This window comes from Atta cephalotes (assembly GCF_000143395.1).
Source record: "Atta cephalotes unplaced genomic scaffold scaffold00002, whole genome shotgun sequence".
Lineage (NCBI taxonomy): Eukaryota > Metazoa > Arthropoda > Insecta > Hymenoptera > Formicidae > Atta > Atta cephalotes.
Genome location: NW_012130066.1, coordinates 5,379,322 through 5,389,809, shown reverse-complemented (window position 1 = coordinate 5,389,809; position 10,488 = coordinate 5,379,322).

Sequence of the window (10,488 nt, the reverse complement as noted above, 5' to 3'; positions counted from 1 at the left end):
TATATATATATATATATATATATATATGTATGTATGTATGTATGTATGTTCTATTGCGATCTGCAAAGAAAACAGTAGACGGTGCAGAAAATACTATACAGAGTTTTTGAACGCAAATAAGATGTTCCAAGTATTTCAATTTTCTTGATATCGAAAAATTTTTAATATATAACATTTATATACGACGTTATAAAAAAAAAAGGTCTTGCATCTAGAAAAACGATTTTTCTATTATAGTTTTTTTTAATAATACATATTTTAAAAGATATTGTAAATTTGAATTGTACAATGTAAATAACATTTGATAGTTGGATCTCTGTACTGTGACAAAGGATCACGATTTAATTTAGACTACCATGCAAAGAGATAAACGGATCAGTGACAAATGAGAAATAACGCTTATCTAGCTCCGATTGATACAGCTTTATATTTTCTTCTAAAAATTATGTTGCCCATTTATTATTTGGGTAGTAGAATCTTTGTAAAGAAAATTTGATCCAATTTTTTAGAGAAGCAACTAAAACGCAAGTTTCCCTTGCCTGTAGCAATTACCTCAACAAGCGCATCGTCGGAATGTTGCAAACAGATATACAGTTTGTGTGCCTATTTGAGTTAAACGTGAGACGTGCGAGACTAACATTGCATCACTTTACGCAACTCTCGTAGAAAGCAGGTCTGTACATAGAATAGACATTGTGGTGGCACATCGTTAACGACATTTTTAGACTAGCTAATAAATAATAGATACTTTCATTAATATCAGCTGAACTAAGCTGATTAATTCAGCTCATTTTTATCGTATGTTGATATGTATGTGAAATAACATAACATTTTATGTTTTTACATGAAAAGAATTTGAAGTATCTTAAAATTTAGAAGTAAATACAGATCTGAAAATAATTTGTTGGATCATCAAAATAATTTTGTAATACTCCAAGCATGATTAGCATTATTGTAAAAAATTTCGATATTCTAGTAACCAGTTTGAGTATCGTATATAATTATATTTTGATGGTCCAGCAAAATTATTTTCAGATCTACATATATTTAGCTAAATTTTTAGATACTTCAGCAAAATCGTTTTTTCATGTAATTATTTCAAATTGAAAGAAATTAAATTCAGTTTCTTGGATCACTTTTGGGAATGCATAGCTACTGATTGACTCCGAATTACTTAATACGAACGGTCATTCTCCAGCAATTCTCGATCTTGTATTTTTCCACGATCGAACGAGACGCGGAATCGTATTGTCGGTAATTTCATTCCCTCGATAGCATACACTATGGCATACGCCAATGGCGCACCACTAAGAAAATTGCCGTGCGATGCCTCCACGATAAAAGTAGCGAATGTGCCTTGGGGTACCAGGTACCCGGTCGATCGGTCGCGAGTGAGTGAGTGAGTGAGTGAGTGAGTGAGTAAGTGAGTGAGTGAGTGAGTGAGTCACTTCGGGCCCTGGTCATACACGGCCAGACTTCTTCGTATGGGGGATTATAATATCGCGATTATTTCGCGAAGAGTGTACGCTCTGGCCGAGAGCCAATGCTTCCCCACATTCCTCCACATTCCGATTTTTTTAATATGGAAGTTTTCATTGGCACGTTGTCTCGAATCTTCTCAACTACTAATATTAAATGGTTACTTTTCTTTTTTCTCTCCTTTACACGACGGAAAGAATGATTTTACTGAAATATCTATAAAAATTTAAGTAGACATAGTTCTAAAAATAATTTTGTTGGAAGATTAATTATGTAAGAAATTTAAATGAGCTATGTAAAAAAATTGAAATTTTAGCAACCAATTTAAGTGTTATCCTACATAATTATTTTTATAATTTAACAACAAATTATTTTTAAATCTGTGTAAATCTAATTAAATTTTTAAATAGATACCGTAAATGTAGGTGACTTGGGGCAGTATGTACTTTTGGTAAATTCAATTATAGTATCCATGATTTTTTAAAGAAAATTTAAATTAAAAATTTTTTTTAATGATTCAAGAATGAATACCACGACTGATTTTAACAAAAGTACATGCTGTCTCAAGTCACCTACAGTTGCGATACTTTAAAAAATCTTTCCGTATAGATTATAAGAAAATTCCTCGAGATTTATTCTCTAACTTTTTGTCCAAATCTACGCTGAAGAAGAATTATAGAGGAAATTTTAAGAGCGTGTTTTAATCGAAAAGAGATCCAGTGTGCATCAGGCGCAATTGCGTGCAGACGTAACTGTGTAATCAGGGGCGATTTTAACCGATGGAAACCAACTCGCATTAACTTATTTACTCAGCTTACCTGACGTCACCTCCACCTACGCCCATATCGTTAAAGAAAGTAGGCGCATCTCCTCCCGCTATATCTAACTCGTACCGCGCACAGTCGGGATTAGAATTTTATTCGGATGAGACTTCTACCAAATTCAATCCATTACTCACCATCGGAAAGAGAGAGAGAAGAAGAGAGGGAAAGAAAAGGGAGAGCAAGAAATAAGGAAGAAGGGGAGAACCCGATCAAGGAAGGAAAAGGGCAGAGATGAGAGCAAAAAGTGGCGAGGTATATACCACTCGCGCAGTGCAGCGAGAGGACGAAGCAGACGGCAGGGATATAGAGAATCCACGAAAAGAGAGAGAGGGTGGGGGGAGGGGAGGGAGCAAGAGGGGAATGCCCAGTCTCTACCGCCGGAGACCGTGCTGGTTGGAGGTTTCGTAGGGGTAGAGGGAAAACTACCCCATTGGGTAGTGTTGGTGATGCTGGGGTAGTGGCAACGGCGGTGGCGGCGGCGATGGATAACGAGAGGAGGGAGGTGATATCCCCCAGTGAAAGAGGAAACCGGGGAAAAGAGAGATCTCGGTGGTGGCGCGAGGGAGGAGAAATGGAGGATGAGAGGGATTTAAATGGGAAAAGAGGGAGATGGTAGTGAGGATATGGGAAGAAAGAGAGGGATGGTTGGGAGGGAGGAAAGGAGGGAGAAGAGGAAGGAGATAGACAGAGGGGAATCCCGCGTGCGCCAAGCACCCAGGGTGACTCGTCACTCCGTGAGTTGGGTTGGGTTCGTTTTCCCAACCCCTTCGTTCTCCCAACCCCTCCCCCATCCCCCGCCCCCATCCTGACAAGGGGGGATTGGGCGGCTCGTATATGGGGTGACTATAGTGGGTGCTGGGGTCGCGAATCGTTTCTCGGCCATTTCACTTCGGCTTCCACTGAAATAGAACGCGCGGATATCGCGCTCGATCCGTGCTTTAAGAATTAACGCCGAAACTACACCGCCGCTTAAATGGAAATGTAAATGCAGAATGCGAGTTTCGAGTCGGCTGAGTCGCAATTCCGATTATCTCCGAGCGAGTATGGGATAAATCTCGATTTTGCAGCTGTAAATCGCACAAGTTCTGACGAATATTGAAAAAAAAATTAATAATATTTTAGTGAAATTTACAATAAAAATATACTCTCTCTCTAAATTTTTTCAAGTGGAATCTCACTCTCAAAGAGTGAAAATTAAACCAGTCTTGATAAAAAAGAGTGGCTCAATTTTCAGTCTTTTAAGCGTGAGATTTCACTTTTCAGAAATGACTCTAAAAGTTTTAGAGAATAAAAATATCTTTTTCTAAAATCTTCAATGTTTGATTTACTGAGAACTGTACATGTATATAGTTAAAGTTTTCTCTATAAATCTTCTAAGATATTAACTTGGTAAATATATGTTTGTGTCTTCCAAGACATATCCACCTATCTTTACGTAAATAAAACAAATCATTTTTTAAGTTCATTGACTTGTGATTACGACTTATCAACCATGATTTATTACAAACATAAATTACGCATACTCATTCATTACTCGTAATCATAAAAATAGAACACACTATAACGAGAAGACTCTAAAGAAACTTTAGATGATTAAAGAATTCGCTTTGAAAGAAGAATGAAATAAAGAATGAAATTTTTATTCCTAAACGTTTCTTTCGTGGAAGCATTCGAAGCGGACAATGTAATAGTAATGTGAATCCATCGGACGCGAAACGGTAACGAAAGAGTTAAATTTCGTAGGCACACATTGGGGCTGGTGCCCCAGTCCTCTTTCCCACAGCGACAGCTGGGTCGATATATGGCGACGTTGCCGAGCATGGTGAACCCTGGAGCGCCCCGCACGCGCTCGTCGACGCCTCCACCACTGCCGGCGTCGCCGCCGCCGCCGCCACCGCCATCGCCATCGCCATCGCTATCGCCACCACCGCTCCGCCGCCACCGCCGCCGCCACCGCTGTCATCGTCGTCGTGCCGCGCTTGAAGTCGCGAAACTTTCGGCCGACGCGTAATCGCCCGAATACACTGTCGCAGTCAATAGCTTTCCCGTGCCAATTATGCACAGGCAGTTACAAAGCCCTTTATATCCCAGAAACGCTCGCCAGTCGACCTTGTATTTATTTACGTATCGAAATATATCGCGGATGCGCTGGTCGGCCGACCGACCGACCGGCCGGCCAGCAGGCACATGCAGGCAAGATCGACGTGCTCCATTCTTGTTCTCTCCGATCAGGAGATTCCGGTTTTGCACTCGCACATCGCTCCGCGGAGATGATCTCCGTTCGAGTTCGAGTACCGGTACTTTGGCGGACAGAGTGGGAGGGAAAGGCGGGCGGGTGTGCAGATCACGGGAATTTCTTGTCGTCGTCATTATCGTCGGGTAGATGAAACGAAAACAGACGCTGGCGAATTGATCGCCCTCCGCGCGCGCGCGCGACGCAAATTAAAAATCGGTCGCCGTCGATTCTGTTTTCCCTGCATAATGTTTCGATAACATTACAGCGATGCTTCGTATTTTGAAGTGCGGATGTATTGATCGATCGAGCGCTCGATTCCAGAATAGCGTCATGTCGATGTTGACACGGAAGAGACGGTATTATTTAATTGCGTGCTGGTCACCGCAGTCACGCGTAGGCTATCGCAAGGTTAAAAAACCCGACAGCGTGTATTTTTATGAGTGTCGTTGCAGTTAATTTAGCCAACCGATCGGTCACTTGGAATGCAGATAACCGCTGTGTAATTACGGCGAAATTAGCTTATCAGAAGTACAAACTGCAATCGTGTGTCAGAAGGATTGTGTTCGCTAAACACAACCGATCGGATAGGATGTCTCAAGCCGACGATAAATATTTTAAGAAGAGATTCTTTGTAATATTTTAAGACGAAAAGTCTAATACGAGAATGCTGTGATAGTTTTCAAATGGAAAGAATTTAAAAATTACGAATGACAGAGACTACATTGACTGCGTTTTGCAGAAAACACAGCTTTGCAACTGTTGTATAATTCTTGAATATGATTGGTTTATACATTTAAATTCAATGAGAAACTAAGGACAAGATCAATCATATTAGAGAATTTTACAACAGTGGCAAAGCTGTTTTTTCTACTGAACGCTAATTGAGAAAAATATTTTTTACGAATAACTATAATTTGGTTGATCTGTGAAAATTATCATAGTTTCAGCATTTTTGTATTAGACTTTTCGTCTTAAAATGTTAGAAAGAATCTGTCTTTAAAATATTTACCATTCAGTTTTTATCTAAAATGAAACTTTATCTGGAAATCAGGGAAAAGTTATCGAATTCTAGGAATTTGTGACAGCCTAATTATGCTTGAACGTTCTATATAATAATCTTGATAGTTCGACAAAATTATTTTCAAATCTATATATCTAACTATAAATCTTTAGATACTTCAATAAAATCGTTCTTTCTATGTCCGCTCACACTTTGTAATTAACGTTCAGAAGTGTACAACAGATACGTACCGCGCATCTGTCTCAAAGACGAATCGCTCGACCGACAACTTCGCTGTCCGGCTATTGCATTTTTATGCATCGTCGTACGAGGGGGGGGGGTGCATTCGTGTTTGTCCGTGAAGTTCGCAAGGGCAGATACACGCGGTCGGCGATAAATAAATACCCCGGCGGTACCGTGAACGTGGCGGCCGGTTGTCGGATATACCGCGTACACACTGTGAACCATCAGCCGTGTACGTGTGACCCAGTCCCTCCGACAGTGGGGAAACTATGTGGAAAACATTTTCCAATAGACTCACCGACGTTTTGCCGCGGGACTGTACCCGGTGGGCGTGTTACCGTCACACATATTACGGTCGTACATAGCCGGGCAGGAACGGCGGAGCCGCTTATCGTTCGATTCTATTGTGGGGTCACCTCGACGATTATTATTACGCGACGTACAGCAATGGAATTCTGCAAAGTTTGTCGATATTTATGATAGGGATGTTATTCGTGATAAGATTATCTGATAATGATTATCGACATCAAGGAGAGGATCGCGATATGAGATAAGATATTGCGTCGTATAGTGAAGAAGGATGAAGAGAGATAATTAAGGTTAGCGCGGAAAAATTTTATGAATATTTCTTGCTGTGTTTGAAAATAATGGAAATTTACACTACAAGATAATCGTGGTTTGTTCAGCGATTATTGTTTTAACATTTGCGATAGATTCTATCGGTTTTTTTTTAATTATTCATGAAAGAATGACACGAATCTTGCTTTTACCGTTTTTGAAATAACACGTATTTTTGGTAGTATCCAGTAAGTATCTAGTAAGAGAAATTATAAAATAGCAACTTGAATTAATCACAAATAGAGAACGATGTGGAAAACAGTTAGAAGGAAAAGGGAGAAAAAAACAGTTCGCCAACCTCGGAATGTGTTAACCGAGTTTGGCAAAATTATTTTGGGATCTAGGTTTTGAGGTTCAGATCGATGACATAGCGCGGAATAATAAATTACGATCTAAAAATACCGACGATCCCAAGATACTCGATACACTGAACGAGTCTTCTCGACATTTATCGGCTTTTTTCGATCTTTTTCTCTCTCCCATTCCTTACTTATCATCCCCGCGCTCCTTTTTTCTACAAAAAAATCTATTGAGGTGAGCATTCTGTTCACCTCCTATGAGCAGCTAACGTTCGGGTTAAACTTCGATTATTTCGCTCTTTTTACAGCAGAAGAAAATCATAACGATGGTTCAGTAACTTCAATTTCGATTACGTCGTAGCATTCGTAACACAATGTATATTTATATGCCGAAAAATCCCGCATCGCGAATTTAAAATGTTATACATCTATTGTTGTTAAACAAGTATCTTTTAAGACTGTAATGTGAATACACAACAAATACAGGAAATAAAAGCCCTAAACGATCAAACTATCTTAGTGTTTTTTTAATGTAAAGTGTTTTAAATAATTGTATGAATTTATATACTACTATCTAATATTTATTCGTTTGTATATTTATGTTTTTATTCTTATTTTTATCTTTTATTACTTGTTCAAATTTCGATGCAAACCTTTTATGGTGTTGCTCCTTAAACATTTTTTCAGCATGGTTTTCTTTTTTCATTATTTAAAATTTTTTTTTTAGTAATGAAAATACATTTGTTTGATACCGTTATGTTCTTTAATGACTGGCATTTCGAAAAAAAATGGTTATGATATAAAAGTTTATTAATGAAAGTTATAAGCAATTAAATTGAGTAGATATATATATATATATATATACATATATGTGTAATATGGCATTTAAGGGTTAATGTGACGTATAATGTACCGAGTAATAAATAATTTTCATTTTGTGAGAACTGAGTATATTGAAGTATAAATTATAACACACCGTGGATGCTAATGCAACGAAGAATGTTTAATAATAAAAAGAGGCTGGTAATGTAATGACTACAATAATGGTCTCGACTCTCGACAATTCTTCATCTAGATAATTTTTATTCTTTATTTCATATTTCGCATTTTGGAGTATAAACGAATGATTATTATAGTTTCCGTGTGAGTTGTGCGAATTCAGCGAATTCAATGTCGACGGTCACAAAAATTTGTGTTCGTCATGAAAAATGGGAATGCCAGCTACATCGTTGCTTTGTGTCGAGCTTCTATGATTTGTATAGCATTCCGTGGAATCAGATACCATTGTGTGCCCTGCGACAAATTGCCTTTCGTCAAAAAAAAAATGAAACGGAAAGGATTCACGCATCGTGACATATCTATTGGGATGTTTCGCGTTGAAAAAAGAAACAAATGTATTCAAAATGGCCGATTGGACCTGCAGCGCGCGCGCGCGCGCGCGCGCACACACACACACACACACACACACACACACGCACACACACACACATTTCGTCCGGGTTGCATTTGATCAACATAGCACACTTGATAAGCCTTTTAAACTCACGTTATACACTCGATGATTTTATTAGAAAAGATATTAATAGGATAATAGTTTTACGTAAATAGGAATTGTGACTCAATCAGTTTGAAAAGCCATTTTTAAATCCTTTATCTTCCCAGAATTATGTGAAACGATAACAGATATATAGAATTGCATATAGATTGTATATAGAATTGCATAAAAATATTCTATATTATCATTTCATTTTTTTCATACTTATATCAATATTTGTCTTTTACATCAATATTATACTCTTTTACACATAGAAATGCATCCATGATAAAGAAATACTAAGTTTCATGCTATGCTGTGTGCAAAAACTGACTTTATATCTGCGAAAAGATCTCTAAGGTGAATGAGTCATTTAATGAAATGGAATGGAGTTGTTCTTATGACAAAAGGGGATGGTTGTATTTGCAATAAATGACCAACTAAGGATTCGCGTGCACATTTTATTCTGCGTCATGAAGAAAATTTATGGTGACCAGAGAGCGACTAACGAGAGAAAGAAAGAAAGAAAGAGAGAAAGAACGGTACTTTATCGTTGATAATCTGAGAACGTGGAACGAAGAGTAGTAGCACCGCGGCGTATAAAGCGGTCGTGGGTGCGGAGCGAGCGAATAGGAGGAGTAACCTTTTCGCTCAAAGATCTGGTGCCTTGGATGCCAACGGTTATTCAAGTCGGTCGGAGAAGAAGCGAACCGGCCTCTTCTTCGTACTCGTCGCGTTGGCCGGCGTCTTCAACGTTACATAATCACGTGTCCCCCTTCCCCGTCGTTCCCTTACCACTGTTGCCTTCTCAGTTCTCTCAATCACCACCTATGAGGCTAGCGACTACATAAGCGGAGGTGACACACGCGTCGTCCACAAGAGAGGCGACGATCCGTCTTGATGCCTGCTTAGACGGGTCGACAGGCCTCAACGTTCTCGCACTCGTCGTAAAGCGTGAACTTTGACACAAAGTTTGTCTAACGGTACCGGTATATTACGTTTTTCCCGTCACTGGGTCGCATGAATGAAACAGAGTCAACGTTTTTGTTTGTGTCTAGACTGCGTTCTCAGAAATTTCATCTAGGTGTTACTCATGTTATTATCTAATCCTTGTTTACTATTTGTAAACATCGAAGGAGCAATGGTAATTCAATTATTTCTTGAATTAAATAACATTTTGTTATTTTTAGCTTCCATGTGTGTAAAACCGAACCCATTTCTGGTTAGTTTCAAAATAAACAACGTCCATATTAATGGATATAAAGAATAAATTAAATTGAAGTGAAATTTAATACATTTTCTTGAATTAATTAAATTGTTTAATTCCATTGTTTTTAATTCGTTTGTTTACTTGAAATATTTATTACATAAATAAGAAATTATGAAATATGCTGCGAATGGATAAACAATAAAAAATACAGAAATCATATATTGTTATTCTGCATAAACTGATTTCACTGTTACTTCTGTTTACCGTGTTCACAAGTAAATACTCTAAAACACAAAGCAAATATTTTCTAGTAAAAACGAGAAATCAGCCGGCAACTACAAGGCACATATTTTTGCTATATGCCTTTTTAGCTTATATCTTCTGCCGAGAACACTTGTTTCAGCTTTAACCACGTGATCTATCGATCAGAAACACGTTAGCTCACTACTACACTTTTCTGTCGCTTTCATTTTCTTAAATCGAACGGCTTATAAAACAATTTTTGAAATTATAAATGTGATTTTTATGTTATACGTTTGGATATCTGTATCTTCCAGTCTACTTATGTAAAGTTATATTAACAGCCGTTGCGTGCTGTCCGAAGAATAACTTTTCCCCTAAAATTTATCGTGTTGAGATCGAAATACACTGTGTATAACCTCAATAAATTTAGCAATAAATGTTAATATTTTTGAGCATTTATCACTCATTTCATCAGGTTATGTCAAAGTTACGAGTTAATTAACTCGCTGTCGGACGAGTCGTAAACGATTAACGATAGGTTGTCGCAATATGTTTAGCTTCTACCAAGAGAATCTCAAATTTTGCGTCTTGAATGTCACATAGGTCTCCATGCAAAGTGTCCAAAAGTCCCAATGTCGTTGATCCGACCTTATTATTTTACTCATTATAAAAGCCGCACCCGCGTCTGTCAGGACGATATAGACGTGTACGTGTGCACGCATTCGCGTATGTTTCTCCACGCGTCACTCGTAACGCACGATGCACGATCGTAAAGTTACAACGACGTCTATTAAACGCGGTC